Raw genomic sequence first — 7,361 nt, 5'->3', positions numbered from 1 at the left:
CAGGCCCTTCGATCTTTTAATGTGGATGCTGCCAGATCCTGGGTGATCCTTATTGTGGCTCCTTGATACTTGAATTGGGTTTTTCTAGCCGCTTGCAATATTTTTTCTTTCATCTGAGGGTTCTGGCATTTGGCCACTATATTCCTTGGTGTTTTGATTTTAGGATCCCTTTCAGTGGGTGATCGATGAATCCTTTCAATGTTTATTTTTTCCTCTGTTCCTATGACTTCTGGGCATAATTTCCTGGAAGACAGTGTCCAGGCTCTTTTTTTCATCATGTTTTTCTGGGAGTCCAATGATTCTCAGATTGTCTCTCCTGGATCTGTTTTCCAGGTCTGTTGTCTTCCCCAGAAGGTATTTCACATTTTTCTCCATTGTTTGATTTTTTTGGATTTGCTTGACTGATTCTTCTTGTCTCCTCGAGTTATTCAATTCCACTTGTTCAATTCTGATTTTCAGTGAAGTATTCTCTTCACTCACTTTTTTAAAATCTTTTTCTAATTGTCCAATTGAGTTCTTTTGTTCTGTGGAATTTTTTTCCATTTCGCCAATTTTGTTTTCCAGTTCACCAATCCTATTTTTCAAGGATTTTACTTCTTTATCCACTCTCTCTTTAACTTTCTCCAGGCTCTTTTGCCAAGCCTCCCTCTCCTTTTCCCAAGCTTCCCTCTCCTTTTGCCAAGCCTCACTCTGCTTTCCCCATTTTTCTTCTAGCTCCCTTGTGAGAGCCTTTTTAATCACTTCTATGAGGTTCATCTGTGCTGAGGAACAGACGATCTTCTCCTTTGGGGAATCACCTGGGGACTGCCTGTTTTTAGTCTCCTCAGGATTTAGAGTCTGCTCTCTATCTGTATAGAAGCTGTCAAGGGTTAAAGTCCTCTTCAGCTTCTTGCTCATTCTGTCTATTAATCAGAGACAAACTACCAAAGAAAAACAGAAAAAACTGGAGTCTTTCTTTGGGGGAGGGGCTGGGTGTGTTATCGAGCTTCCTCTACAGACTGCAGGGGGCAGCAGTGAGGCACTAGCAGGACTGTGCTGCGCCTGCGCTCTGAGATCCCAAAGCGTGCTGAGTCACTGAGGGGGGGGAAGGGGGGGGCGGCCAGGTCCTGAGAGACTCCAGCTGTTTGCGGTTGTATTCTTCAACCCCGGTGTTTTTAGCTTCTCTGCTGGGCTGTTGACTTGCTGCAGGTTCCAAACCTGTAGCGAAGCTCTCCCCGCAGAGACGGCTACGATCACTCCCCACCCCCTCTCAGCTCTGCTCCCGTGCTCTCACTGCCGCTGCCCGCCGCCTGCGCCCGATCTAAAACCGTCCCAGCCCTCCAGTAAAGACAGACCTTTCTTGGCGGATCTCAAGGATGGCTTCTCTTGGTAACTATTTGTGGGTTTTTTTCAGTCAAGCATTAATTCAGAGGCTTGTAATGAAGTGGATAGTGAGAGAAAGCGCGGAGCTTATGCAACTGTGAGCCTCCTCTCCGCCATCTTAACCGGAAGTGTGTAGCCTCCTTTTGTACTTGGCCTATGAACTTATAAATGAGTTGTTTTATTCATTGAATTTTTTTCCATTTCACCAATTCTCTTTTTTAGAGAGTTGTTCTCTGTTTCCATTTCACCAATTCTGTTTTTCAAGAGATTGTTCTCTTTTTTCCATTTCGCCAAATCTATTTTTAAGAAGTGATTTTCTTCAGACAATTTCTGTTTCCTTTTTCAAAGCTCTCATTTCCTTTCTCCATTTTTCTTCTTACTCTCTTTTTTGAGACCCATTCTGAATTCTTTCAAGAGAGTCTTTTGAGATGAAGAGCAACTCATATCATCCTTTGAGGTTTCATCTGGAAATATTTTGCCTTTGGTGCTTTTAAGGTTTGGGATCTGTTCTTCCCTGTCTCCATAATAGCTATCTATGGTCAGAGCTTTTTTTTTTTTTTTTTTTTTTTTTTTGCTCATTAGGTTGAAGTCTGCACTTAGTGCAAAGGGGATTTTGTCTCAAGCTTCCTTGGTGACTGCAGTTTCATACTGCCCTGAGACTGGTGTTGTTGGCTATCTTCCCATGCTGGGTAGGTGTGCTCAAGTTCCAATTGTTATGCTGAGGTTCAGGGAATCTCTTTTTGCTTCCTGTATTTGCATTGGATGTTTCAAAGTTAATGTGCTGATCCACTGGCTTCTGAATTAGGACAGAGTAGCCAATATTTTTGTATGTTGGCTAAGACTCTCCCATGGATTACCCCAGTGCATGGAGGCCTCTCCACCCTGGGCTGCCCAGGGCTTTCCTGTAAAATGCCTGCAATGGGCCATCTTCTTTCTCTTAACCCCCTCATCCATCCAATTGAGACAGACCTTTCCTGAAGTTCTTCCAACTTCTGCTGTTAATTTATGACACCTCAAATATTTGTGAGTTTTGTCATTCCAAAACCCATTCAGAGGCCTGATCTGATACTGATTCTGAGGGAAGCCACAAAGAGCTCAGCTAAAGACCTGCCTACTCTCAGCCATCTTGGCTATGTCCACATTCACACACACACAAACACACACACACTCACACACATGAGCACATACACACATGTCTGAAATTTTTCTGACATTACCCTATCATGGTTTTCCTAGTTGATTCCATAGTATTCCTATGAAATTTTCTTTTTTAGATTTGCAAGAAGATCAAAATTACAAACTATGAGTGCCAGATAATTCCCTATTCTAATGATTCTCAAATTTACTCTTCTTAATCTCTCTCTTGATATCCAGTCTCTCATTACCAATTGTCTTTTGGATATGCTAAGATGCCAGATTTCTTAAATTTAGCATTTCTATTACTGAACCTTATTTCCCTATGTGTACTCTGAGAACCAATAAAAATGCTCTTCCTGCAACTGAGTGACACTGAGTGACTATTTGCTGTTTCTTACACACAACACTCTTCATTTAGTCACATATTCAATAAACATTTCTAATTTTTTTTTCTATTATCCAGGCACTAGTGTTAGAGATACAAAGAAAAGAAGGCAATCCCTTACCTTAAAGAATTCATAATCTAATAATGAAGACAAAGTGCAAAGAGCTATGTACAAATAATTCATGCTGAGGATAAATAGAAAGCAATTAACAGAAGGAAGACACTAGACTTTAAAAGAATCTTGACAAACTTTTTTATAAATATCAGATTTTATTTGGAACTTCTTGAAAGAAATCAGGAAAATAAAGATGTAGAGACAATAAGGGAAAACATTCTAGGAAGGGGAAATAGAGAAAATATCCACAGAAGTCAGTGCCATCAGATTGCAAGTAGAAAAGTATAAGATGCAAGGAGATTAAAAAGGTGGGGGCAGGGCAATTTAGGAAGAAATGTCATAAGATTTCATATTTTATATTGGATATGATATGAAACAATTGGCATTAAATAAGAGGAAAACATCATCAGATCTGCACTGGAGGAAGATTATTTTGACAGGTGAATAAAATAGGAATTCAAGTGAGGAGACACATAGTAGGCATTGCAATAGTCTAGACATGAGGTGATGCGAACCTGCTCCAGAGATATATCAGTGTTGGGGAAGGAAGTGTGGCTTAAGATGTTATGAAGGCATAAATCAATAGGCTTTGGCAAAAGATTGGATATACAAGAGGAGAAAGGAGGAAAAGAGAAACAGAGACAGAGACAGACAAAGAGAAACAGAGAGAGAAGAAGAAGAAGAAGAAGAAGAAGAAGAAGAAGAAGAAGAAGAAGAAGAAGAAGAAGAAGAAGAAGAAGAAGAAGAAGAAGAAGAAGAAGAAGAAGAAGGGGAGGAGGAGGAAGAGGAGGAGGAGGAGGAGGAGGAGGAGGAGGAGGAGGAGGAGGAGGAGGAGGAGGAGGAGAGAGAAGTCAAGAATAACACCTAATTGCAAGCCTATCTCAGTAAAGGATAGTGGTGCCCTCAAAAGTAATAGGAAAGTTTGGAAGCAGGGAGTTTGAAAAAAAAAAAAAAGATTAGTTTGTATAGCTGTTGAGTTTAACATATCTGTGGAACATCCGATTCAAAATATTCAATAAACATTTGAAAATATATTATTGTGCAACTATTTTCAGAGATCTTTCTAAGGAACTGAACACAAGCTCTCCTTTCTGGCCTAGAATCGTTGGGAGTGTCCCTGCCCTACTGTAGCTGTAAGATCTAGTGTGCTAAAGCAACAGAGCCCTTCCTCATTGCTAATAAAGAGACCTCATATGAGTTGATGCCTTCAGAAGCTGCCACCACCATCTACATCCAGTAGTGACATGCTGGTTGCCCAAAGTCTTCTCACACTATTGATAAACCTTTCCTGCCAACTTTCCAAGTTGTCTTTGGTATCTCTGGGCTAAAAAATCTAGAAACCACCCATTCCTGCTTTGCTGGAAAATGTTTTGCTCTATCTTTTTGTGAGCTCTGATCCTCTAAAATTTGTTTTGAGTCATTATTTAAAGGAATTTGGAGCAGTTTGGGGAGAGATCAGTGAACTTACTTTATCAATGTGTCTCCTTTGGAAAAATATTATTGAAGGTTAGCAAGGAAATTAGGAAATTTGAGAATTTATTACCACAAAATGGATAATTTAATCCATGGGAATTAACAAAATCACTAAGAAAAACAGGATAGGAGGCAGAGCAATGATGGCAGACTAAAGGCAGAAATTTACTCAGCCTCATCAGAACATCCAAAAAGAGAGAGTAGAACATTTTCCAGCTAAAGGCAACTTAGAAGCTCAGCAGAAAAGTTCTGTGGCACCAAGGCGAAAATCAAGTCTTAGCCCTGGATCCAGTCTTAGCCTAACTCAAGTTTGATTTCTGAACCACCAGCTGTTTTGATTGTTTCCAGACCTCTCAGTCCAGAAACACTAAAGAGGAAGGTCAACATAAAAGGTCTATGGAACCAGAGTGGAACCCCAGCATACAACCCCAGTCCAGGCTCAGTTCTGGCCCCAGCTCTGATCAGGACCCCAGTATCAGTGAAGCAGAACCTCTGACTCAGCAGCAGTGCTAGAGGCTTCTGGACCTCTCAACCTGGGCACCAAGGAGTGGCAATGGGATGCGAGTCTAGTGTGCAGTCACAGCACCGAACCAGTCAGCAGAGTCCCAGTCCCAGCCAGTACACTAGCTCTTACAGCTCCAGTGGGGCAGGGACACACGTAACAACTTCAGGGCAGGAAAGAGTGCTTGTGCTCAGATTCCTAAAAGGATTTTTGAAAGCAGCTGCACAAAATACCTGAAGCGTGGGACAGTACCCTACCCTGGGGCACAGAGCTCTACTTTAACAAAGAGTTAAAAGCAGAAAATGAACAGAAAACAACAAAAAAAGTTTTTGACCATTGAATGTTAATATGGTGACAAGAAGAATCAAAGCACATATATAGAAAATGATAATAAAGTCAAAGTTCCTACATCCAAAGCCTCCAAAAAAAAAAAAAATTATACTCAGGCTATGGAAAAGCTCAAAAGGGACTTTGAAAATCAAGTAAGAGAGACAGAGGAAAAATTAAGTAAAGAATTGAGAGAGGTACAAAAGGAAATACAAAAAAAAAAAAAAAAAAAAAAACTAATGAGGAGGAAAATGCTTTAAAAAGCAAAATTGGCCATTTGGAAAAGAAGATATAAAAGCTCACAGAGGAAAATAATTCCTTAAAAAATAGAATTGAATGAATGGAAGTTAATAACTATGAGAAATCAAGATACAATAAAGCAAACCCCCCCAAAAAATGAAAAAAATAGGAAAAAATGTGAAATATCTCATTGGAAAAACAACTGACCTGAAAAATAGATTCAGGAGGGGATAATTTAAAAATTATTTGTCTACCTGAAAGTCATAATAAAAAAAAGAGCCGAGACATTATCTTTCAGGAAATTATCAGTGGTGGATCAGTGGAATAGAAGTGGTGAATCAGCAGAGTAGATTAGATACACATGACACAATAATCAAGATCTATAATGATTTAGTATTTGTTAAACCCCCAACTCCAGTTATTGAAATAATAATAACTCACTATTTGAAAAAAATTCTGGGAAAACTGGAAAGTAATATGTCAGAAATTCAGATATACCTACATCTTAGATCCTAAACCAAAATAATTTTGTTCTCAATAGTACTATTATGCACACTTACTATGAAGGACTTATAATAAAAAATCCTATCCATACAGATTGTAAGATATATACCACTGTAAATTGCCCTATGCATAATTTCTACCAAACTGCTCTCCAATGGTCCTAAAACAATTTTTGTCAAATGGTGAGTTTTTACCAACAAAGCTTAAATCTTTGAATTTATGAAATGTTAAGTTACTAGTCATTTAATACTATGTATTGTATAATTAGTCTATTTTACCAATTCATTGTTGCATCTCTTAGTGCCAGATTGTTTTGAGGATTGCTCCTTTATTATATTGGTGTTTTCATTGGTAATTTCACTAGTTGACCTCCATGACTTGACATATCTTCATCTCTAGCCTTTTGTTTTTTATTTTTTCTGACTTTATTCAAAGTCTAGCTAAAATCGTATGTTGTATGAAAAGCTTTTTCTATTTTTTCTCAATCCTAGTGCCTTCTGTTGACTATTTCTAATTTATTCTCTCTATATCTTTGTAACCTATAATTCAGAATTAATTTACATGGATTAATTTTTGTTGTTGTTGTTGTTGCAGATGTATTTATTACTCAGTATAGAAAAAGGCAATTAAGCAGATTGAAAGTAGTTTGATGTACAGTGGAAAGAGTCCTGAAATTGAAGTCAAGAAAACCTGATTTGAAATTTCATCTCAGCTAATTATTATTTGTGTGATCCTAAGCAAGTTGGTTAACCATTGGCTGCATCAGTTTATTCAATTGTACAATGTATATTAAAACTTACCTCTCAAGGCTGCTGTTAGGATAAAATTGTATTTTATTTTCAATGCATTTAGAATGATACCTGGCTCATTACAAATACATAATAAATGCTTATTCCTTTCAATTTTCTTGCTTTCGTAATGAATCAAGTTGGTGAGAACATAGAAGAAAAGAGATCTTGGTTAACTTATTCTAACTTCAAGAGTAGAGATAATGAAATTTCAAACTCTCTTCAAATCCCTGAAAGGAGAAAAGCAGACAAGTAGAAAAGCTAGAATCTCAAGCATATTCTTATTCCAAATTACTAAAGATTCCAAATTCACTAGAGATTTCGTATTACTTCCTCTGGGATAAACTGGGAAACTCTCATAGTTGAGTTGAAATATTTTTGTTCCAATGAGAATCATCCAAAATATTCTTATCTGTATAATTTTTCTGATTTTTGTTTGCCATCAGCTTGAGAAAAGTGGATTTAATTGCTATTTACTATAAATGTTCTTTGTGGAGTAGGCAGCATTTAGTATAAATGGTGTGAAAG

Source organism: Antechinus flavipes, chromosome 2 (assembly GCF_016432865.1).
Source record: "Antechinus flavipes isolate AdamAnt ecotype Samford, QLD, Australia chromosome 2, AdamAnt_v2, whole genome shotgun sequence".
NCBI classification, from domain to species: domain Eukaryota; kingdom Metazoa; phylum Chordata; class Mammalia; order Dasyuromorphia; family Dasyuridae; genus Antechinus; species Antechinus flavipes.
This window is presented reverse-complemented; position numbering follows the sequence as displayed.